We start from the raw sequence: 26,075 nt of genomic DNA, 5'->3' as shown, positions 1-26,075 counted from the left end.
ACTCAGAAAATTATTTGTTTATTGAAAACAATCTATACTTCTTAGTCCATTCCAGAGTCAAATCTAATTTGGTTCAAATGCTTCTTGTTGGTCCTTCTTAAATGTTTGACATTTCAGCTGTTGCTTAACCTAAAATTTAATTTATTTGCCCTTTCTTCCCCTAAGTAAGAAGAAATATTTCCAAATTAGATATAATTTGAATGTGATCCTTTGATTTTATCTTTTACTGCAATGTACAAACCAAGATACTTTCTTCTTCCTCCTTCATCCATTAACACGTATTTCTTGTTCTTCCTGTTTTTCCATCAAAAAGTATAAAGACAATTTATCTAGTGGCACTTGCCTGCTTACACAGGAATATCAGAACATGAACAAAGAAATATAACTTTCAAGAACAAATTAGATAAGTAGATCACCATGTTCCACTCATCTGGAACACAAAAGAGAACAATTTCTTAACTTCAAACTTGAGTTGCCATTCATAGTTGTGAGGGAAATCTAATATCTGAAATATATCCCAGAACATTTTGTAAAAATGAAAGCAAAAGTCCATTTTGTAAAACATAACCACAGCTTAAAATACTAGTCATTTGTAAATTGAAAAATTCTCCCATCATGGGGCTCTTGAGTTTCTATTCAGTGTATTCTGAATCACCTGAATGGTTTATACACAGACCACCATTAACCCACTTCTGCATTTCCGGCAAATGCATAATAACCAGTATCAGAGAAAAAACAGTTCCCCAGCCAGTGGAGAAAAAGGCATCAGCTAAATATAAAAAATAAACATTATCTCTTGAATATACTCACATTATACACAATACAACATCCAAAAAAAAAAATTAGAAATTTTCTATGTTGTTGCAAAACATTATTGATTTGGATTTTTTTTCTTTCTAAAAAGTTTAATCAGTTGTTCTATTATAAAAGAAATAAATTCCCATTATAAGCAAGCTAGATAATACAGAAAAGCTGACAAACCAACCATACATACTTCCATCATCTAGAAACAGCTGCTATTATGTTAATTTTAAATGCTATTCCTTCCTATTCATTATAATATGGTGTGGGACATGAGGTTTTTACTGCAATGGTTATGGTTGCATTGTTTATACCATCTTTATCACTTAGATTTTTCATGTTAGTATACAATATTTCATAAACTTCATTTATATGGCTTTATATTTCATCACCATTAGCTATGCAAGCATTAAGTCCAACTCTTTGCAATCCCCTGGACTATAGCCCACCAGGCTCCTCTGGCCATGGTATTTTCCAGGCAAGAATACTGAAATGTGTAGCCATTCCCTTCTCCAGAGGACCTTGCTGACCCAGGGATTGAATTCGTGTCTCCTGAGTCTCCTGCTTTAGCAGGCAGATTCTTTAACACTGTACAGGTTCTTTACCACTTAAGCATTTCTCTATGTTTAAATTCTGAATTTGTTTCTACTGCCCTCTTATGACTTAAAGCTTTTCTTATATTTCTAGTTTTTTTCCTTTTGATTATGCACTCTGCTCCCAAAATTTTAATCATTGCTAATTTGGTATTGAAATATAGTTAGGCATCAATGTTTTGTTTTTGCATTTCACTAACAGGTGATAACTTCATTAGAAAATTACTTTTAAATGTTTTAAAGTTTATATTTACTATTTTCTAATTTGGTAATGAAATGCAGTTAAATATCAGTGTTATTCCTCACATGGCTTGAGAAACTACCTCATATGAAGGTAAAGCATTGATAAAAAGCCTAATCATTTAACAAACTTCTTCCACAAGACACAGGTTCAATGCCCTTTCTAGAATTTACCCAAAGTTCAGTGACTGCCCTCAGTTAGACATAACAAAGAATTCAGATCCTTAAACTCCTTTTCCTTTTCAGCTCTTCAAAAAACTCAGTAAAAAATGTACACAGTTTAAAGGAAAATACTCATGGTCTAGGTTTCCAACTGCAAAAGCCAACAGAAATTACATCAGGAACTCCAGGTATTCTATTCTAGCAATGTTGAAATTGAAACACCATTATTTATATGCTTATTTATAACAATTTTTTATTCATTTGAGTTATACCCAACCATTACTAAAAAAAAAAAAAAATTCTCAACACAATTCAAAGCCATGTAAAGTTTCTATTGTCCCTAACTGGCATCCTGTAGAGAAGATAACTATCTTATTCCGTGGCAAAACAGTACCTTAAGCAGTTGCTACAATAACTCATGTCTCAAAAGTAGTCTTTGAAATATTTCACATAATCTGTTTGTCTCCATGTAGTGAGCACACACACCTGTCTTCATTTGCTTAGCTGACAAAATAAAATCCTACTCAAATGATAGCATACTTCCAAATGAGACAGAAATGGGTTAACTCTTCCTTTTATAATTGAAACTTGACATCCTTAAGTGCCTAAATGGAATTATAGAAGAAAAGAAATTTCCTCTGCTTATATACAGAAGAATATTTTACTGCAGTAATTAGTCATTTTGAATTGAAGTGCATTTGCGTGTGCAGTGTGGATGACCAGCATGCATTTTAATCCTATTTCCTGTATAAACAGTGATTCAGAGTCTATGACAAGGAGGCAAAGTTTCTGTAGTGTTACCCAAGTACAGCATTTTGTTCACAAAATACCCTCTGTCACTTGCCCTTCTTGCAGGCATCACAGCTCATCCTTGTTTCATGAAAGCTTAGGGAATATGCTGATATAATTTTCAGTCCACTGGCTGGAGTTTACCATTTTTAATTGCATCAGAGTACTTGGACTTAACATTTTTAAGATTTATTAATACCTTCTGCTTTTGGGGGCTTATTTGTCATCGTTATTTGTGCATTTTTCTATCTGCTCCATATTTTAAGAGCCAGTTTGGCTTTGCATTAAAATAAGCATCAGTTTCAATGACTGAACTTAAGGCATGGAGGAGGAACAAAGATGAGGAGAAAAGAACTGTGATTACAAATATTGCTTCATTCCTAAACTTTCTTTGAATGCTTTCTAAGTGCGTGACTACCTCAGGGAAAGTGGTCCACTGTTTTTTCTCCATGTTTTCTCTTTGGTCATTTGCTTTATTTCTGTTACCAGTATTTTACTTTTTATTATTGTTACCAATTTTGAGCAATAAAAACAAATACTAAAGCATCATACACAGTGAATATGCACATTTCACCAGTTTAGGAAATGAAAATTTCTGCTCCAGTCCATTTTTCACTTCCTTAATAAATAACCACATTCCTGAATTTTCATCTTATTACTCCCTTATTTCTTCCAGAGCATTTTACCACTTTTGCTACATACATTTATTCCCTTCAATTCGATACTCTTTAATTTTTAGTAATACATAAAATTATGTTTTCACTTTTTATTTTCTGCCTTATTTTGACTGATTATTGTATTTCTGAGATTAATGCATGTTGCATTCAGCTATAATTCATTCATTTCACTGTTATACAGTATTCATTTATAGCCTCTATTACTAATAGAAACATAGATTACTTTTTATATTTTGCTACTATACATAGAGATGCCATAAACCATGCATTTATACGTGTCTCCTGGTACATATGTGCAAGTCTTTCTCTAATGTAGTGGTTCTCATATTTTAGCTTTTATCAGTCACCTACAGATCAGATCAGTCGCTCAGTCATGTCTGACCCTTTGCGACCCCATGAATCACAGCACGCCAGGCCTCCCTGTCCAGTACCAACAGGGCTTGTTAAAACATGATTGCCACACTTCAGTCTCAGTGTTTCTCACTCAGTAGGTCTGGAATGGGATGTGTATTATGGCTCTCCAGTGAAAAAGAACCAACAGTATACAAACATGGATAAATGTATATATATATACATAGAGAGAGAGAGAAAGAGAGAGGGAATCAGGAAAGCTGGTATATAATTGACTTCAAGACAGAAGGCCTGAGAAGTGGAAGAAGGGGTGAAGAATTCTAGGGAAGTCCTGAAGTTGGAAGACCCAAGAACCAGAAGCTGCCATGTCTAAGAACAGAAGATGAATATCCCAGTTCCATAAGACTGTAAGAGAACTTGCCCTTCCTCTGCCTTTTTGTGCTATTTAGGCCTTCAGTGGATACTTTTTATACTGCTTCAAATGTTCATCTTTTCCACCCCATCCTCAGAAATAACAGTTTATCAACTATCTGGGCATCTATTAACCTGGTTGAAACATAAAATTAATCATCACAGAGCCTAAGATTTTGCATTTATGACAAGTTCCCAGGTGATGCAGATGCTGCAGGTTCAGGTACCAACTTTAAGAACAACTGCTGTAGAATATCATAGCTAGGAACAGAATTGCTGGGTCATGGGGAAACAGCAATTTCAAATATATTATATAATGCCATATTGTATTACAGCATGTTTCTACCAATATAGACTTCCACTTGCAGTGTGTATAAATGCTTTGAATTCCCTATATCTTCACCAATACCTGTTAGTTGTTAAGTTTTTAATTTTTGCTAAACAGGTGAGTATGATATTATCTCTTTGTCTTAACTTTAATTTCCCTGATTAAACAAGTTAGATTATATTTTCATATGCTTATTAGCCATACATTCTTACTCTTAGTTCTTTTTCTCCATTTCTCCAGTGTTTTTTTATTTTTTCCTTTTCCTTTTTCTTGCCAGTTTATAGAATTTCTATGGTCTCTTTATGAAGACTCTTACACAGCTATTTTGATACCTTCCAATTTTCTCTTATAAAGTTCCAGAGAAAATTATTTCTACTTTATTCTGTTTGGCTAATGACTGAATATATGGTTGCTTAGTACAGACTTAATGATAATAATATAATTATTTATTAAAACCTTGTCCCTACCAAGTCTTCTGTTATCTAATGATGGCTCATTCACGCTATGGCTACTCTCAAGGCAAAGCTGCAGCTCTGACTCACATCCCTATGTTAGCTTCTCCCTCATTCCCGGTCCACTTCCCCTCCCCCCCAACCGCTTACACATCTGCCTCCCCACTCAACAGCCAGACTAAACTTTGCAAAGCACAAATCACTTTATCTCCTCCCCTGTGTAAATTTCTCTGAAGTTTTCCCTTTATTGCACTTAGAATAAAATCTAAACTAGTTACCATGGCAACAGATCTAAAGGATCCTCTTCCATGCTCAGCTTTGCCACTCTCCAGTTAAGTCATCAAAGTGTGGCAACTCTTGCATTGTTGCTATCTCTCAAACACTCTATAAAAAATGTCCTCTTTCAACAATGCCCTTTTCCCAGACATTTCTCCAAAAGGCCACCCAAACTATCCTATCTAAAGTAGATCCCTTGCCTCTTCTTCAAACTCATGCATTTTCTATCCTCAATCCTGCTTTGTCTTCAGAGAATTCATCAAAACTTGACATTATTTTTGACATTGTAATTCTTAATCATCTATTTTTGTCCCCTACTAAAATGTATTAACCATAGGGTAATAGGATTGTCTTGTTCATCTCAATAGCCCAATGCCTAGAAGAGCTCCTAATAACAATTATGCTCTCAAGTATTTGTTAAATAAATGAATACATTCTTCACAGTACATTTAGCTATATAATCCTTGAGGGCAGAGACTGGATATTATGCACATTTATACCCTCAGAATCTTAATATATGACCTATAGTACACTGTAGCCACAAGATAAAAGTGTATCAAATAAACTAATAACGTACGTAAGTAGAATTCTACAGAGAAGGAAACTGAGAAACAGAGTTCTTGCTTAAAAAGCCGAGAATCTGCCCATCTCCCAAGTTATTCCACTGTGTCTCGCTCTTTCTCAACATCACAACACACTGGTGAGACACTATAAATGAATAAATGGATTAGTTCACACCAATAACACAGACTACAACACCAGTGACACCAAAGAGCCCTGGAGATTAATTCGATTCCCCAGTTCTTTGAATTTCTCAAGGAAGGTCTTTTCCCCATCTTCTACCACTTGGAGCCCCCTTAAGAGGAGAAGAGTTTGGCATTTGCTCAAATAGCCATATCCACTTACAGTATTTGGAGAGAATGGTATGATTAACAACGCTTACGTTTTATTAAGACACACTTGTTGTTTGCAATGGTGATTTGCATGCAGATATTTAACTCCTTTCCCTTCCAGCTTTCTACTGAAATGACAACCACAAAAATATCTATTAAAAGTCTATATAAATGGAGTCACACACATGACAGAAATTTCAGGGACTTTCAGTTAAAAATACTTCACACAAGTCCAGATTAAGGTCATTGTTAATTCATCCATGGTTAAGAACATGCCAGTGAACAGGTTATTTAATACAGGTATAAAAGGAATCAAGATCAAGGAGAAGCAATAATCAAAGAAGGAAAAAAAAATCCCTAAAGAGATAGAATTGAAGCCCCAGATCAAGAAACTTCTTCAAGTGATGGGCTAAAGCTTTCATTTTGTTTGTTTGTTTTTAATTTTATTACCAGATTTGAAAATAAAGTCTTCACACATCCAAGCAGAAAAAGTAGCCCTTAAAAGAAAAGAGTCTATTTCTCGTTGGAATTATCTTTCTTATGTAAAAAACAAAATGCTAAGAAAGAAAAGAGTAGTATATTAAGAATGTGCCACCTACCTGAGGGAACATTTGTGAGAAAAGAAAAAAAATAAAAACTGTAATAAAAGTGCTTGAGAATGGCAAAGAAGTGCTATAAGAAATGATGGTGAGTAATAAAATTAGTGAAACTTTACATGAGGTTAAGATTTCTTTTGGAACTGTTTAAAAACATTTTCCCAAAATATTGGAAAGAAATAAGACTCTAATAAAAATAACAAAGCTATTAAAGGAGATCATCTGAAAAAACCTTGAGATAATGAAAGAAAAATGAATAAAACCGTCAAACTTATCATCTGATCCAAAGGGAAGGACACTAGGCCAATTTGTTTTCAGAGGCATTGCTTTTCTTTACCCCAGTCTGCTTATACTGCAGGAAGAATGACTACTGCACTTCTGGCTGGGGTTAGCATAGTAAAGACTATAAAGGAGGTTGGAAGGAGAGAGGAAAGGAAAAACCTCAGAAGTTTCTCCCCTACCTGTCCATCCTGATTGGCAACTTCCACAGCAACTGCATCCCCTTCAGAGCTCCGATTCCTGCCAGACAAGTCCATCATGGTGCCAGTTTTGACCAGGTAACCTAGACAAAGGTAAAAACATGTTCTCTTTAGATAAAAGAAAAGGCAAGTTACACTATCTCTCCAAATATAATTATGTAGATAAAAATACTATGACTCAAATATTACATCTGAAAGTTATTTCTATAAATACAAGAAAATTGATAATGTAAGATACCAAAAAATCAATATTATTGTAGATTGTTAGAATTTTATATAGAAGCCCTCATTTCTCATTCTAAATAAGTCTTTGCCACAACAATTAAAAAAAAACTCCATCTCTTAAAAAAGAATAAATTAATATTAAAATATTTTCTTTGATATATAAGTCTTACAACAATTTTACACTGAACAAAGAATCTGTTAATAACACTTGTTTTTTATCTGTTTACATTTGTTCCTAATTTTTACTATGAAAAATAATATGTAACAGTCCAATAAGCATTCTTAATTATGTATATGCGTGCATGAGTGTACAAATCAATGCAGGTGATTTTATGTTGTATTTTCAAGAGTGGAATTGTTATTTCAAAATAGCATATTTTATATACAATATATTACATATTATAATATATATTATATATTTATATGATATTATATATAACATGTATAACATAAATAACATATTTTATATGTATTTTAAAGCTTAAGAGATATTGCCAGATCATTTTTCCAAATTGCTGACATTTTTCACCTAATCACAGCAATAAATGAGAATATTCTTCTCTTTGCCTCCTTATCTGAAATAGACTTCACTGTACTTTTTCATTTTTGCCAGTTTTATGAGTATAAACAGATATTAAGCTTTTACTTCCATTTGCATTTTCATGATTACCAAAAAAATCCCCAGTCTTTTTACATTGGTATTTTAGATATGCAATTTTGTGAATTGTGTTTATACTCAATTTTCTATTGAGCTATTCAACTGTTTGATGATACACAAGACTTCTTTATATGTTATAGATCAGGTCTTTCCAGAGCTTTTCACTTCATGACACTCAGAAAACTACTGTATGTTATCATGATATAAACTTACTAAGAAGCTGCCAGTGATTATAGGCTGGTCCACCTGGGGATTCTTGCTCCCTCCTTGCTAAAAGGTAGTCTGAAAGAAATGAAACCCATATCTAGTTCAGCTTGGACCAGATATGATAACTCCTATTGATAATGTTAACTTTGATATAGTGTCTATTTTCCAAATTTATTGTTTAATTATTGAGTTTGAGCTTTATACTATTTAAAGTGTATCTGTTTTTTGCTATGGCTTCTAGATTTCGTGTTTTAAAGAAATCCCCTGAATTTTATTGTAGTTTTTAGAATTTTTTGCCCAAGACTTTTGCAAATCATATGTGATGAAATTTTAACACTATTCTTCTTGCACGTGAACATTATAGAAGATACCAAAGCGAAAAACAAAACTACAAGATGCTTCCAAATTCTGACCAGTTATGCATTATGTACTGGCTGAAATAAAATGAACATGAAAAAATTTCTCTGAAATGTTTTCAATTAAACAACATCTTAATGATAGTTTTCAAGAAAAGGAACGTGATGTCATCTAAAAATCCTTTTCTTGGGATTTAATCATCTTCTAGGTGCAGCTGAGTCCTGCCTTAGCAAACTGATAGATTCTCTTGATCTCAATGTTGGTGTTGTTAAGGAGGTATATTGGATTAAACAGCAGGGACATTTCTTTCTATTCTAATATTCTACAATTCTACTGTATTTCTCAGAGTTACATGCATAAATAGTGAGAAAAAATCAAAGGAAATATATTTTTCAGCATATTGGTGGCATTTCCTTTGGTAAAGCCAGATGAAGATAACTCCAGTGTTAGAAAATTAAATTTATTTTTTTCTCTTTCTTTTTGAAGAAAAATCTTGATGAGAGGCTTTTAAGGAATACGTCAATTGCTTGAAGTGAGCAAGATTATGGTTTTGCCCATGGGATTTCACAATCTTTAGAAATTACTATCTCAGGGATATGTATTTTAAAAGGGGGAAGTATTTCAGAAGAAACTAATTATGGAAAACAAGGCAGCTTTTAAGGTTATTTTGTCAGTTCTTTCCATGTTATGCAGTAGGGTCTTATGAGTCAAGACCAGGGTTTAAAACGAGACATCAAAGCCATACAAGTGAACTAAAAGTTACATATGTTCTTAAGGATTAGTGGAACTTAGGGTGATTAGTTTTTTAAAATAAACTGAGATACTTTGTAACATTGACCAGAATCCCCCCTCACTTGATTTTGATAATACCCCATTAATCTTCCATCTACTTAAAAGTCTCACTGATTTTGTTTAAAGCCCAAATTTATTATTTTCATTACCTGACTTAGGGAAAAATGATAAATGGGACCTTATTCCTATAAAAACATATTCCCATAGATATTAGCATCTGAACAAAATCTTGTTATAATCATAGCTGATTATATGCCTATCTTCCCCTTTCCTGTTCAGGACATGCCTATCTTTCTCTCTGAAGGATCTTTCTTAGATATCTTGCCAAAGGAGATTCATTTAAACACAGTGGCATGGATGACCTTAAGGGTAAAACTCAAGCTATCTGCTTTTAACATCCTAATTCTCGTCTTGATCCCTTCCCTCTTTGGACTCTTTACAGCTCACTCAAATCACAGTGTTGTTTATCTGAATCTTAAAACTAGTTATACGTACTGTGCATTTGGAAATTAATCACAGATTCTCCTGTTTTCATATTTACTTTCATGACAGACTTGATTTCATGTTTTGCTTTCAGATTTAGTTTTCTATTTAACTTTCCAAACTTTTATACACACACACACACACATACACATATATATGGGCTTCCCTAGTGATTCAGTGGTAAAGAACCAGCCTGCCAATGCAGGAGACATGGGTTTGCTCCTTGGGTCAGGAAGACCCCCTGGAGAAGGAAATGGCAACCCACTCCAGTATTCTTGCCTGGGAAATCCCATGGACAGAGGAGCCTGAAGGGCTACAGGCCATGTAGTCGCAAAAGAGTTGGACATGACTTAGCAACTAAACAACTAAAGTAGTAAGAACAGAACTTTTGTTCCAAGTATCAAACCCTTGTCTAATCAGTTTAAATAATATTAGAACAACAGAAAAGCTAAAGGGTCACGGGTCCAATAGATGTTCAAAGTTTGAATTTAGAAGACACAAAGGCTCCTCTCTTTTAACTGCAGTCTTCTTTTAAGTGGCTTTAATTCTTTCCTGCTGCAAATAGCTGGGAGGTGAAGGGAACCAATAGAAAGAAAAATAGCCACTGATGATTGCAGATTTATTTATTTAAACAATTCATCAGGGACAAAAGAGATCTTATTAAAATGAAGTTCCCCTGAAGTAGAGCTCATCCTCTGAATTTATCATTAACCTCTCTCCAAAACTTTATTCTGTTTCTTGTCCTGTACCAGTTCACCCTAAAGAATGAGGAGTATCAAAGAAAATTGGGGATTGTAACAAAGAAGGACTCATAGGACCTTCCAGGAATAGATCCCCTCACTCCATATCCTCCACTTGCCTCTTGTTTGTAGAAACTTTCCCCTAGGCCTTCCCCAAGTCCCAAAGAACAAATCATAAAAGTGAGAAAATCCAGAAACAAAAGAAAACAGTCAAGCACAACAAAATAATAGTTTAGCATTTAAACAAAGTCAAGAAACTTTAGTTCCTTCAGGGCTATAGATAATATTCTGAACCACATTCTTGAGCTATTTTGCAGATATTGGAACCCTCACTGAGTGGAAGAAGTTAACTGCATGTTGACCACAAGCACACAGACTCCAGACCAGCTGCAACCAGAAGGCTGATGAAGGTGCCTCCCAGTTACCTCAGTACCAACCAATCAGAAGAATGTCCATGAGCTGATTCCCTACCCCACAACTTGCCTCCTTCATCCTGGCTTTAAAAACCTTCACCCGAAATCCATCAGAGAGTGCAGGTCTTTTAAGCACTAGCTGCCTAGAATGCTTGCTTGACACCCTGCAATAACAGCTGCACTTTCCTTCACCACAACTCAGTGTCAATAGATTGGTTTTATAGCACATTGGCAAATGGATCCAAGTTTAGTTTAATAGCATTACTTCTTGCTCCATTCAGAAAAATCCGTGCACAGAAGATTGACTGGTCTACCTCAGAGTACATCCTCATCTGTAGATGGAGTACTATGGACCAGACCATTTGATGGCTCAGCTGCAGCATCTAACCTGTGAGGGGTAGGGGAGAGGAGCTCACTTGACATGGCTGTAAAAAAAGATTTTCCAGGAAAATGTTATTGCTTTGGACAGACAAAGTAATAAGTGTTTAGCAATAATTGATAACTAACACTATGCTTTTCACACATGAAATGCTCAAAAACTACTTACTGTTATTCCACTATCACACTACTAGGTTTATAGATACATTTTTTTAGGTATAATCCATATACCATGTGCCCGTGTGCATGTATGTGTGCTAAGTTGCTTCAGTTGTGTAGAGCTTCCAGAAGGAATGCTGTCCTGTTGAATATATGACATTGTGATTTTAGTCCAGTGAGACGTCCAACCTACAGAAATGTATACATGTACACATTAGAAATGTATACATGTACACATTAGAAATGTATACATGTACACATTAGAAATGTATACAAATGTATACATGTACACATTAGAAATGTATACATGTATACATTAGAAATGTATACAGTTATGTATAAATATATATGTGTATATATACGCACATATACATGTATGTGTGTATAATACATTATACCTATGTATACATTTACATACATACATGTATGTATATATTTATACATACATGCATATATTTATATGTATACATATGGAGAAGGCAATGGCACCCCACTCCAGTACTCTTGCCTGGAAAATCCCATGGGTGGAGGAGCCTGGTAGGCTGCAGTCCATGGGGTCGCTAGGAGTCAGACGTGACTGAGCGACTTCACTTTCACTTTTCACTTTCATGCATTGGAGAAGGAAATGGCAACCCACTCCAGTGTTCTTGCCTGGAGAATCCCAGGGACGGGGGAGCCTGGTGGGCTGCCATCTCTGGGTTCGCACAGAGTCGGACACGACTGAAGCGACTTAGCAGCAGCAGCAGCAGCAGCAGCATGTATACATAACTCTATACATTTATACATAGATTTCTATAATTGGAAACCTAAACTGATTTAATCTCTGAGATTCTACTTTCTTATCTTTAAACTGTACATAATAATGCCTGTAAAAATAAAAATATTTTACAGGTCATATATTTGAATATCCCATGAAATGATTCCATAAAATATAACATTTTCCAAAAATTGTGCACAACTGAGCTTTCTACCATCCTTAAATAATGAATCCTTTGAGATAACTCGGTTTTCTGATAATTGGGAATTAAGCACCATTTGTTTTAATTCTAGATGTTTTATAAAGAATCATCTTGAATTGTATTATATACATTTCAATTTTCTTACAGTATATGCATGTGTGCTAAGTTGCTTCAATTGTGTCCGATTCTTATGGACTGTAACCTGCCAGGATCCTCTGTCTATGGGGATCTTCCAAGCAAAAATACTGGAGTGGGTTGACATGCCCTCCTCCATGGGATCTTTCTGACCCAGGCATCAAACCCATGTCTCTTACATCTCCTGTATTGGCAGACAGGTTCTTTACCATTGGTACCACTTGGGAATCCCCTTCTTAGAGTATATCAAATATAAATTAAATTTTTTTAGTGACCTGTTGTTGTGTTCAATCACTAAGTCATATTTGACTCTTTGTGACCCCATGACTGCAGCACACCAGGATTCCCTGTCCTTCACTACTCAAATTAATGTCCATTGACTCTGTGATGCTACGTAACCATCTAACCCTCTGCCATCCTCGTCTCCTTTTGCCTTCAATTTTTCCCAGCATCAGGATCTTTTACAATAGATCTAAATGACCGACAAATCTTCACATCGGGTGGCCAAAGGATTGGAGCTTCAGCTTCAGCATCAGTCCTTCCAATAAATATTCAGGAATGATTTCCTTTACGATTGACTTGTTTGATCTCCTTGCTGTCCAAGGGACTCTCAAGAGTCTTCTTTAGTACCACAATTCAAAAGCATGAGTTATTTGACGCTCAGCCTTCTTTATGGTCCAACTCTCACATCTGTACATGACTACTGGAAAAACCATAGCCTTGATTATATGGACCTTTGTCAGCTAAAGTGATGTCCCTGCTTTTTACTATGCTGTCTATGTTTGCCACAGCTTTTCTTCTAAAGAGCAAGCATCTTTTAATTTCATGTCTACAGTCACCATCTGCAGTGATTTTGGAGCCCGAGAAAACAAAATCTGTCACTGCTTCTACTTTTTCCCTTCTATCTGCCATGAAGTGGGGGTTGTCATGAGCTTCCTAGGTGACAGTGGTGATAAAGAGCCTGCCAGCCAATGCAGGAGACATAAGAGATGAGGGTTTGATCCCTGGGTCTGGAAGATCCCCTGGAGGAGGGCTTGTCAACCCACCCCAGTATTCTTGCCTGGAGAATCCCCATGGACAGAGGAGCCTGGTAGACTAAGGTCCATAGGGTTGCAAAGAGTTGGACACAACTGAAGTGACTTAGCACGCAGGAGGGCTGTTATATTGCATACCCACTAATACACACTTGGCTTTAATACTGTTTACTGTCACAGTCTAGAAGTTCTATACACATATTTTCTCCTACACAGCATAAGCCCAAGATCTCTGTGCTTTTCAAAGTTATGATGTCTAATTTTTTAGATTTTCTGACCCCCACCTTTCTGTGAGATTGTAGTTGTCAAATGTTAGTAGCTATAGTGTGTCTACTTCTATTGTGTCTTCTATTCACATTACTTCTAGTGTGTCTACTAGCTACAATAGTAACTAGCAATTACTGAGTGCTTACTCTTTGCCAAGCAATACCTAAGTATTTTATAATATTACTTCATGGAATGTTTACAACCAATCTATTACATGGGCACCATTTCACAGATGAAGTAACAGAAGCACAGAGAAATGGGAGCTCTTGACCACTACGCCATGTGGCTACCTCCCTTCCAACTGACCTTTTAAAGTTTCTGTGGGTTTAAAAACCAAATGAATAGGCTCTGGGTTCATCCACCTCACTAGAGCCAATTCAAATCCATTCTTTTTTACAGCTAAGTAATATTCCATTTTATATATGTATTTAAGCACATATATATGGAATCTAGAAAATAGTACTGATGAACCTATTTGTAGGAAAAGAATGAAGATGCAGGTATAGAGAACAGGCTTGTGGACACAGTGGGGGAACGGAAGAGTGGGGCGAATGGAGAATGTAACATTGACATATATGTGTGAAAAAATCCACATATATGTGTTAAAAAATGACACGTAAGTATAAAATAAAATCTAGGCATAAAATAGATAGCTGGTGAGATGCTGCTATATAATACAGGGAGCCCAGCCTGGCGCTCTTTGATGACCTAGAGGGGAGAGATGGGGGGAGGGGAGGGAGGCTTAAGAGAGAGGTGATGTATGTATTATTATGGCTGATTTGCATTGTTGTACAGCAGAAATCAACATAGTATTATCAAGCAATTTTCCTCTAATTAAAAAATAAATTTAAAAAAGCAAATGAAAAAATGAGAGAAAATTTCATGTCAAATATGCAGTTAAGTAAGGAACGAGATTTAGGAGATTTTTCTGTGAATGATGTTCTATAAACTGTATGGAATGTACTCTGTAGGACCTCTGCTCTGATGAATAAAGTATGAAGTGCTAGAGAGCTGAGTTCTGAATAGCCAAAGTACTAGACACAGATGGTCAGGTGTCTTTTTTAAAAATTGCCCACTCAGATGACTTTGAAAAATAGTTATATCATTAATCAGAAATCAGATCAGATCAGATCAGTCTCTCAGTCATGTCCGACTCTTTGCGACCCCATGATCGCAGCACGCCAGGCCTCCCTGTCCATCACCAACTCCCGGAGTTCACCCAGACTCACGTCCATCGAGTCAGTGATGCCATCCAGCCATCTCATCCTCTGTCGTCCCCTTCTCCTCTTGCCCCCAATCCCTCCCAGCATCAGAGTCTTTTCCAATGAGTCAACTCTTCGCATGAGGTGGCCAAAGTACTGGAGTTTCAGCTTTAGCATCATTCCTTCCAAAGAAATCCCAGGGCTGATCTCTTTCAGAATGGACTGGTTGGATCTCCTTGCAGTCCAGGGGACTCTCAAGAGTCTTATCCAACACCACAGTTCAAAAGCATCAATTCTTCGGCACTCAGCCTTCTTCACAGTCCAACTCTCACATCCATACATGACCACAGGAAAAACCATAGCCTTGACTAGACGAACCTTTGTTGGCAAAGTAATGTCTCTGCTTTTGAATATGCTATCTAGGTTGGTCATAACTTTCCTTCCAAGGAGTAAGCATCTTTTAATTTCATGGCTGCAGTCACCATCTGTAGTGAGAAATAGTGTCCTGCAAAAACTTTTTAAATTTTTATTTATTCAAAAAGAATGACTAGTCCATAGTATTTGCAGGTGTTGAATTTTATGTGTATAAAATATTCTCTGTAGATTGAAGAAGCAGAAGTAAAACTCTGGTTTGACAGTCACAAGACATATTATCATCATGATTTTTCCAGGAAGGAAAGACACAAACTATCACACTTTAAGATGATCTTAAGTTTGTACCATGATGGTAATAATAGCTGGGCACACCATTCAACTGCTGCTGCCAGATAAGTTGCCCAACGTGTTTACAAAGATCACTAAAGAAGTCTGGCCACCTATTTGATCTATTCATTCAGTAAGACCAAATTTTTTAAAATGTTTAAGGATAGAGTGAATTAACCACTCTAACTCCAGTAGAGATTTGGGTAGGCCAAGTATGACTCATCATGGTTCACATGTCACCATTACAAAGAGTAGCTATAACAAATTTCTATATAACCAGAATTTTTTCTATGTTGATATAAACACATATATGCATACTATATAGGCAAACTTGCAAACTTTTTAATACACACAAATATCTTCATGCAGATATAGCTGTCCATATGTATTTGTCCTCACTTTTATACAGAAATTTGCTTTGTTCTGGGGATTGACTTCATTTTTCAGATGTTGCCACTATTGACAATACTGAAGTATCCATTTTTGAGACTATATTATATTCTTACATTTCACTTTTTCCATTGCTATTGAGGATAAAGCATCAGGATTAAGATTACTTGATCAAAGAACTATGTGTATTTCTCATTTTTTGTATATGTTACCAGATTTCTCATTTTTTGTATATTTTGCTTTTTGACTTTTTTTCAGCATTATTGTGGGAAATAAGTATTATAGCCTTAAAATGTTTTCTAGTCCAATGAACATCCAAAAAAAAAAAAATCTCATTATTAACTTAATTTGCATTTCATTAATTAATAGTAAAACTAACCATCTTTTTACGTTTGTTGGCCATGTAGATTTGCTCTTCTCTGAATTGCTACTTCATATTCTCTGACAATTTTCCTATTGGTTTGTATCATTTTTTAGAGAATTCTTCACATCATGTTGAATATATTTTAATCACTTGACTGTTATCTGCTTTGAAAACTTTTCCCCCAAAATCTATTTATCTATTGATTTTTGCTAATGTTTCATATTTTAAGTGTTTTTTTAAATAATGTCAACCATTCCTATACCTTTTAAATAGCTCTCATCTTGTTTAAGATCTAACCTAAAGATTGTATATATAGCCTCTAAGATTTTTTCTAAGATATCTATTGTTTCATTTTTATATTTAAATATTAATCCATCTGGAAGGTGTTTCTGGCAATGATATGAAATGGGCACAATTTTACCTATTTAATTTTTATGGAAGCCACTCCCGCCACATCATTTGTGTCTGTGCCATTCCACTCAAAAGTTTACCTCTGTTATACGTGAATTCTCATTTATGCCTGGATCTGTTTCTGAACTCTGTACTTCATTCCACTGATCTATTTGCTTATTCCTATGGATTACTACTGATTTGATTATAATGGCTTAATAATATGTTCTAGGTCTATAAAGAACACCTGTCTTTATTCTTCATCTTTTTTACAAGCTTCTTGATTATTGATAACTTTATGACCCTATAGGAAATTCAAGATCATTTTACTCACTTATGAAAAAAGCCCTCTTGATATTTCTATAGGATTTATAGAGAAAGAACATTTTTATTACATATATTTTTCACAAAGTTAATTTTGACCTTAGTTTTAGTTTTCTTTTTCTTATGCTCATTTGGAAAAACCCATACAAACTGGTCCACAGGGAGATGTCTTTATTTGAAGTCTAAAGCAAAATATAAATCCTTGGAATAATTCTGGCATTGTGACATTTATTCCTTTGTGTACACACAGAAAACAGAAGGTTAAGCTTCCATAGAAAACAAAAAAGGAAAACGTTCAGTTTTATTCCTTCCCTTGTGTCTCAAGAGAAAAATCTTTCAGTGTCTGGGGTTAATAACAGAGACATAGAGGAAGAAGATGTTATATTTTCCTTATTTTCATAATTGACACGTATATTATTTTACATCCTTTCTTGCTATGGTCTGGCATAGGTTACTGTTAGACATAGTGATTCACATTTCAGGTATATTTTAGGCTGAGACACTTGGCTAAATACCTGTACAAAGGATATTCTATCATTGAATACGTCTTTTCCGGAGGCAGGTAAGGATAGCTCCATTTTCAAATTTTCATTAAGATTACATACATTATTTTACAAACAGCTTTCAAATTCTGTGATATTTTGCATCTTTGAACACTAAATTTAATTGCAACGAAGAATATCATTTTGTGGTTTAATGGAAAGGCCATACATTTGGCACTTTACCAACCTGGATTCAAATTAATGGATTTAAAAAAGATTTATAATCCAAGGGAAGAGACCCTGAAAATGTACTCTCTGACAATTTGTGACCTTCTGGACTGCAGCCCACCAGGCTCCTCTGTCCATGGGATTCTTTAGGCAAGAATACTAGACTGGGTTGACACGTCCTCCTCCAGGGGAACTTCCTGACCCAAGGATTGAACCCTTATCTCTGGCATCTCCTGCACTGGTAGGCAGACTCTTCACCACTGTTGTTATGGTGAAGTTGTGCCCAGTTGTGTCCAACTCTTTGCAACCCCATGGACAGTTGGTTGCAAAGAGTCAGACACGACTAAGCAACTCATGGTACATCAGTGTCTCCTGGTTCCCCTGGCCTGTGTGTTCTCATAGTAGCTGCCTTAGATTACATCTCTATCACTCCTATCTAGGATTATAGCAATGTGCCCAATTACTTTCTCACATCAATTCATGCTTTACAGTCTACTTGAGCTAAATTTTTAATGGCAGTATATGACAGTATTACCCTACCTATTATCTCCTTCAAAACAAAACAAAAAAAATTCCAAACTCTGGTCATGCCTTATATATGGTCATGACAGAAAATTAAAACATTATTTTAGGTCCCTTTTGTTCCATAATTCTAACACAAACTACTTTTCATTACTGCAGAACTCCCAAGAATTTCATTTTTACATGGAATGTTCTCAACTCACTTAGCCACCTCATAAAGTCAGATGTCAAGAAAGTTTAAATATCACCTCCTCTGGGATACTTTCCTTTAGTCCCAAGCAGGGGCTGTTTCCTCTGGGATCACACTGTAGCACATTGATTTATCAGTACTTTTCTCTGCTTCAACATCTATATGTTAAGTGTTTTATGGATAGGATCTATGTTTGGTCATCTACTAGTTAGAAAGAAAAAGTTCCTAATGCCTCACCCAACTTAAAAGATCATTACAATATAAAAATAAACACAAGGACAACTCATACCTTGATGTTTGGAGTCAATTACCAGTTACAAAGAAGGAGAAAATGACTTTCAGCAGGTCTTGCTGCTGACTATGAACCATGAAAATTGACTTTTGCCATCACTAGAAACTATGGAATTAGTGAAGCAAGTCTTCTGGACTGGGGACTACCCCTGCAAAATGAAGGTATAGTCAATAGACAGTAAATGCACAGTAGGACAATAAAGAACTTTTCTGATAAACTACAATTTCCCAGTGGCATTTCAATTAAAAAATATGTTTAAAGATCAACTTCCTTAACCATTTGTGTGTGCATGCTAAGTTGCTTCAGCTCTACCTGAATCTTTGTGATCCTACGGACTGTAGCCCACCAGGCTCCTCTATCCATGGGATTCTTTAGGCAAGAATATTAGAGAGAGTTGCCATACCCTCCTCCAGGGGATCTTCCTGACCCAAGGATTGAACCCTTGTCTCAGGCATCTCCTGCACTGGCTGGCAGGAAATGCCTTTACCTCTGTTGTTGCTGTTGTTTAGTCACCCAGTCGTGTCCAACTCTTTGTGACCCCATGGACTGCAGCATGCCAGGTCTCCCTCTCCCTCACCATCTCCAGAAGTTTGTCCAAGTTCATTGCATCAGTGATGCCATCCAGCCATCTTATCCTCTAATACCCCCTTTTCCTTCTGCCCTCAGTCTTTCACAGTATCAGGGACTTTTCCAATGAGTCATCTGCTTGCATCAGGTGACCAAAACACTGGAGCTTCAGCTTTAGCATCAGTCCTCCCAGTGAATACTCAGGGTTGCTATCCCTTAAGATTGACTGGTTTGCTGTCCAAGGGACTTTCAGGCGTCTTCTCCAGAGCCACAGTTTGAAGGCATCAATTCTCCAGCATTCTGCTTTCTTTACCATCCAGCTCTCACAGCAGTACACTACCACTGGGAAGGCCATAGCCTTGACTGTATGGTCCTTTGTTGGCAGAGTAATGTCTCTGCTTTTCAACACACTGTCTAGGTTTGTCATCGCTTTCCTGCCAAGAAGCAATCGTATTCTGATTTCATGGCTGCAGCCACGGTCCACAGTGATTTGCAGACCAAAAAGAGGAAGTCTGTCACTACTTGCACCTTTCCCCCTCCTAATTGCCATGAAGCAATGGGACCAGATGCCATGAGCTTAGCATTTTTTTTTTTTATTAGTCTTAAGCCAGCACTTTCACTCTCCTCCTTCACCCTCATCAAGAGGCTCTTTAGTTCCTCCTCACTTCTCCCATTAGAGTGGTATCATCCACATATCTGAGGTTGTTGATGTTTCTCCCACCTATCTTGATTCTGGCTTTTAACTCATCCAGCCCAGAATTTCTCATTATGTGCTCAGAATATGGGTTAAACAAACAGGGGGACAGCAGACAGCCCTGTCATACTCCTTTCTCCTTCCTGAACCAATCAGTTGTCCCATACAGGGTTCTAACTATTGCTTCTTGACCCTCATTCAGGTTTCTCAGGAGACTTTACCACTAGTGCCACCTTAACTGCCACCTTAACTGTATAGCAAACCATTTTTAAACATTATAAAAATAACATCATAGTGACTTTACATATAGGGTCACAGTGCATATCTTTTCATTCCCATCAAGATAAGGGTAGCCAAGAACATAAATGGACACATTTTTTGCAAGGTCTTAGATGGAAAATCACTCATGGTGACGTGTGGATCACTTTATTATTGTTGCTGTCACTCAGTCATCTCTGACTCTTTGTGACCCGATGGATGTAGGGGATCTTCCTGACTCAGGGATTGAACCCAGGTCTCCTGCAGGGCAGGCAGATTCTTTACTGTCTGAGCCACCAGGGAAGCCCTAAAGAGTCCCTCAGTTCTGCCTGACTCTTTGCGACCCCACGGACTGTAGCCCTTCAGGCTCCTCTGTCCATGGAATTCTCGAGGGAAGAGTACTGGAGTGGGTAGCCATTCCCTTCTCCAGGGGATCTTCCCGGCCCAGGGATAGAACCCAGGTCTCCTGCAGGGCAGGCAGATTCTTTACTGTCTGAGCCACCAGGGAAGCCCTAAAGAGTCCCTCAGTTCTGCCTGACTCTTTGCGACCGCACAGACTGTAGCCCTTCAGGCTCCTCTGTCCATGGAATTCTCGAGGGAAGAGTACTGGAGTGGGCAGCCATTCCCTTCTCCAGGGGATCTTCCCGGCCCAGGGATAGAACCCAGGTCTCCTGCACTGCAGGAAGATTCTTTACTGTCTGAGCCACCAGGGTTTTTATTATTAAAACCAAGGAATTGTCTCACTGCTCCACATTCAAAAGAGAAGGAATCTGTTTTACCCACTTCTCATCATGTTAGTCTCAAGGGAAAATGAAAAAACAAAGTTCTAATAAGGCTACATCTTAGGTCCTTCATAAATGATATCATAATAGGATGAGGATTTTCTCAGGGAAAAAACTCAGGAAATATTTCAGAAAGCAAATATAATGAATTAGCACATTTTAAGATGTCTATCATTTTCCAGAACTTGAATGGTTTTATCCAGGAATAAACCAATAATGTGAGCAACACATTTTCAAATGAAGAACAAAATGTTAAATGCTGGGCAGTTTCCCCTCTCTATTTTATATTTATAAAATCTTTTTCTTTCATATATGTATTTCATCTTATATATTAATTCCTTTCTACATCTAAACTGTTCACTATAATACATTTTCTCTTCATCCCTCTAGTCAGTCTAGGACCTGGCAGAACCTTATTTAGAATATTTACTTGTGTTTTTCTATTTTTTAATAAAAAACTTTCCTTTCTCCATAAAAATGAAAAACAAATGAGCCCCAAACCTTCTAATAATTCTAACAAATCCATTTATGGTGGATTTGGAAAACCTATATATCAACATTTTCCCTTTTTAATCAAAAGGGAAAGGGGAACAAAAATTAATAAATTAAACTATTTAATACTTTGATAACAAATTACTATTTTAAAAATACCAAGACAGAACTTCCCTGGTGGTGCAGTGGATAAAAATCTGCCTACTAATGCAGGGACACAGGTTTGATTCTTGGTCCAGGAAGAGTCCATATGTCACAGAGCAAATAAACTCATGTGCCACAACTATTGAGCCCACGCACCCTAGAGTCTGTGCTTCACAACAAGAGAAGCTACTGCAATGAGAATTCCGCGCATTGCAAAGAAGACCCAGAGCAACCACAAATAAAAATAATAAATAAATATTTAAAAAAAAACTAGATGACATCAAATACATTAAAAAAAAATACTAAGGCATACACTGACCCAAGCACTTTCTGCTTTCCAAACTTCTACTCAAGTTGTAAATGAGGGTCTCATTAACCCACCTTTACTTATTGTACACACTGAAATTGCCCCCATCTGCACTAAGCATTATGTTCAGAGCAAGCATGGTTGCAATAAATACATCTGACTGAGATTAAGTATTTCATTTTCTTTCAGGTATCTATTATTATATTATAATGGGCTTCTCTGGTAACTCAGATGGTAAAGAATTCGTCTGCAATGAGGGAGACCTGGGTTCAATCCCTGGGTGGGAAGATTCCCTGGAGGAGGGCATAGCAACCCACTCAAGTGTTCTTGCCTGGAGAATCCCCATGGACAAAAGAGCCTGGTGGGCTACAGTTCATGGGGTCGCAAAGAGTCGGACACAACTGAGCAACTAAGCACAGCACACATTATTAATAAAAAAAAATTGCCAACTCGTGCATTATCAACAAAATGTACTTAAGAGTAAAAGTCAATTTAATTGGACCAGGGTGGGGCTTTGGAATTAGCATTTTTAAGTTCCTCAAATGATTTTAATAAGGAAAATATCTGCTCTATAGGAAAGACTTTTGCAGATGGCAAAGTGTGTGCTGATGTATTTTAATGTGGTTAGTTTTGTCTCAAAAACTCCTGGTTTAATATCTTATCAAAGGCTCTTAGTAAACAAACAAATGATGTTAAAAAAAAAAAAAAACCTGAGTTTATATTTCATTATTGCAATTGACAAGGATGGTCTACTTTAGTTACTAGAAGGAACTTTTTAAGAGGGACAAGAACTGGAGGCTTTGAAATATATTTCACTTTGAGATTTTGATTTAAAATGTATTTCTTTCAATCACATTTGATATATATATCCTGTTACTACATTTTCTTCTTGTTCCACTTTAATTAAAACACTTCAGGAGCTTTTGTTTTGCAAATAACTTACTAAGTAATAATTTTTGAAATGAACATTTCTGCAGAAAAAATTATGTTTGATTTTCTGAAATATGTGCATTTTTTATATTAAGCATCAGGAGTAGAAACGAAATCTAAATATTCTTAAAATTTGAGATTTGTTTTTCAGGGTTAGCTTTAGCGTAGTTTCTCAAAAGTGTGTTTTTATGACATACATCCCTCTTTGGTTAAAATCAGAATAATTATTTTATCACATTTATGCTTTGAATGATCAAACTAAACTAATATTACTGGATTACCTACCTGACCAAGGCAGTTTCTGGTATATTTTTTTAATGATTTTAAATATAATATTCTGTTACAAAATGTGAATGTAAAGTGAATCGGTCCATGCAAACTAATACATTTAAAATGGATAAACAATGTCATATTGTATAGCACAAGGAATTGCATCCAATCTCCTGGGATAAACTGTAATGGAAAAGATTATAAAAAAGAATATGTGTGTGTGTAACTGAGTCACTTTGCTGTTCAGCAGAAATTAACACAACACTGTAATTCAACTATACTTCAATTTTTAAAAGTCCAGCTCACAATGAGTTATTTCCAGTTCACTATTTTAATCAGAGTAAGTTAGTGAAAAATTACTATGCAGATGTGAAGTTTAAAAGTGGGTTAATAAAGGAAATAAAATTTTGCAGCCTGAGATACTGTGATATCTCATACATGAGACTTGATTCACACTGGATGTAATATTCTACATATTATATTAGAGCTACACCTTGAGTGATTTAGAGTGATTTCTTCATACAATGTATCACTTCAATATTGAGATAGAAAACAAAGCAAAAGATCCTTCCCCTTACTTCTTGCTTCCTCAGTATAGAGTATATGAGTTCATGTTGTTATATTGGGCATGCATTCATTTGTGCACTACTTCCACAAAATTCCTCCCCTGATAGCTCAGTTGGCAAAGAATCCACCTGTAATGCAGAAGACCGGGGCTTGATCCTTGGGTTGGGAAAACCCCCTGGAGAAAGGAAAGGCTACCCACTCCAGTATTCTGGCCTGGAGAATTGCATGGACCGTACAGTTCATGGGTTTGAAAAGAGTTGGACATGGCTGAGCTACTTTCACTTTCAACATCCCACAAAATCAGCACCAATTACCAGAAACAGTCCTGGGAAAAGAAACAACAGAGAAAACAGGCAAAACAAATTTGAAATGTATTTAGTATTGCACGTTTCAGATCATAGAGTTTCAGAGGATCTAGTGAACTAGTGGCACATACATTCTCATTCAAGGACAATTTCATAATAATTGTAAAGTCATCTGCCTCTGTTAATTTATTTGACTAAACTGTAACTCAAAAGCCCAGTTTTATACACATTTGCCAAATACTTCTGCATCTTCAAATCACCACTAGCCCATTTAGAGGAACAGGTTGTGGGTATAAAGAGGAAGAAGAAGAGAAGAGGAAAATAAGGAGAAAGAAAGAAGAATGATTGTACTTTCTGTTTGTGGCAATATAGTAGACTAGCCCCAACCAAAAGACAAAGACTGGCTGAATGGATACAAGAATAAGACCCCTACATATGTTGTCTACAAGAGACCCACCTCAAAACAGGGGACACATACAGACTGAAAGTGAAGGGCTGGAAAAAGATTTTCCATGCAAATAGGGACCAAAAGAAAGCAGGAGTAGCAATACTCATATCAGATAAAATAGACTTTAAAACAAAGGCTGTGAAAAGAGACAAAGACGGTCACTACATAATGATCAAAGGATCAATCCAAGAAGAAGATATAACAATTATAAATATATATGCACCCAACATGGGAGCACCGCAATATGTAAGACAAATGCTAACAAGTATGAAAGGAGAAATTAACAATAACACAATAATAGTGGGAGACTTTAATACCCCACTCACATCTAAACAGAAAATTAACAAGGAAACACAAACTTTAAATGATACAATAGACCAGTTAGACCTAATTGATATCTATAGGACATTTCATCCCAAAACAATGAATTTCACCTTTTTCTCAAGTGCACACGGAACCTTCTCCAGGATAGATCACATCCTGGGCCATAAATCTAGCCTTGGTAAATTCAAAAAAAAATAGAAATCATTCCAAGCATCTTTTCTGACCACAATGCAGTAAGATTAGATCTCAATTACAGGAGAAAAACTATTAAAAGTTCCAACGTATGGAGGCTGAACAACACGCTGCTGAATAACCAACAAATCACAGAAGAAATCAAAAAAGAAATCAAAATTTGCATAGAAACGAATGAAAAATGAAAACACAACAACCCAAAACCTGTGGGACACTGTAAAAGCAGTCCTAAGGGGAAAGTTCATAGCAATACAGGCATACCTCAAGAAACAAGAAAAAAGTCAAATAAATAACCTAACTCTACACCTAAAACAACTAGAAAAGGAAGAAATGAAGAACCCCAGGGTTAGTAGAAGGAAAGAAATCTTAAAAATTAGGGCAGAAATAAATGCAAAAGAAAAAAAAGAGACCATAGTAAAAATCACAAAGCCAAAAGCTGGTTCTTTGAAAGGATAAATAAAATTGACAAACCATTGGCCAGACTCATCAAGAAACAAAGGGAGAAAAATCAAATCAATAAAATTAGAAATGAAAATGGAGAGATCACAACAGACAACACAGAAATACAAAGGATCATAAGAGACTACTATCAGCAATTATATGCCAATAAAATGGACAACGGGGAAGAAATGGACAAATTCCTAGAAAAGTACAACTTTCCAAAACTGAACCAGGAAGAAATAGAAAATCTTAACAGACCCATCACAAGCACGGAAATTGAAACTAATCAGAAATCTTCCAGCAAACAAAAGCCCAGGTCCAGACGGCTTCACAGCTGAATTCTACCAAAAATTTAGAGAAGAGCTAACACCTATCCTACCCAAACTCTTCCAGAAAATTGCAGAGGAAGGTAA

At 36.1% G+C, this 26,075-nt stretch overlaps 1 long non-coding RNA gene across 2 annotated transcripts; it reads left to right on the top strand.

The window, feature by feature from the left end:
- Positions 1–6,836: 6,836 nt before the first annotated feature.
- Positions 6,837–11,149, top strand: LOC113899133. Of its 2 annotated transcripts, none has more exons than XR_003512845.1 (2): positions 6,837–7,126; positions 10,828–11,149. It is a non-coding gene; the product is annotated as an uncharacterized LOC113899133 (long non-coding RNA). The 2 variants fall into 2 exon arrangements; XR_003512844.1 differs by having other exon boundaries at positions 10,817–11,149.
- Positions 11,150–26,075: the final 14,926 nt, after the last annotated feature.

Source organism: Bos indicus x Bos taurus, chromosome 1 (genome assembly GCF_003369695.1).
Source record: "Bos indicus x Bos taurus breed Angus x Brahman F1 hybrid chromosome 1, Bos_hybrid_MaternalHap_v2.0, whole genome shotgun sequence".
Lineage (NCBI taxonomy): Eukaryota > Metazoa > Chordata > Mammalia > Artiodactyla > Bovidae > Bos > Bos indicus x Bos taurus.
This window is presented reverse-complemented; position numbering and strand designations above follow the sequence as displayed.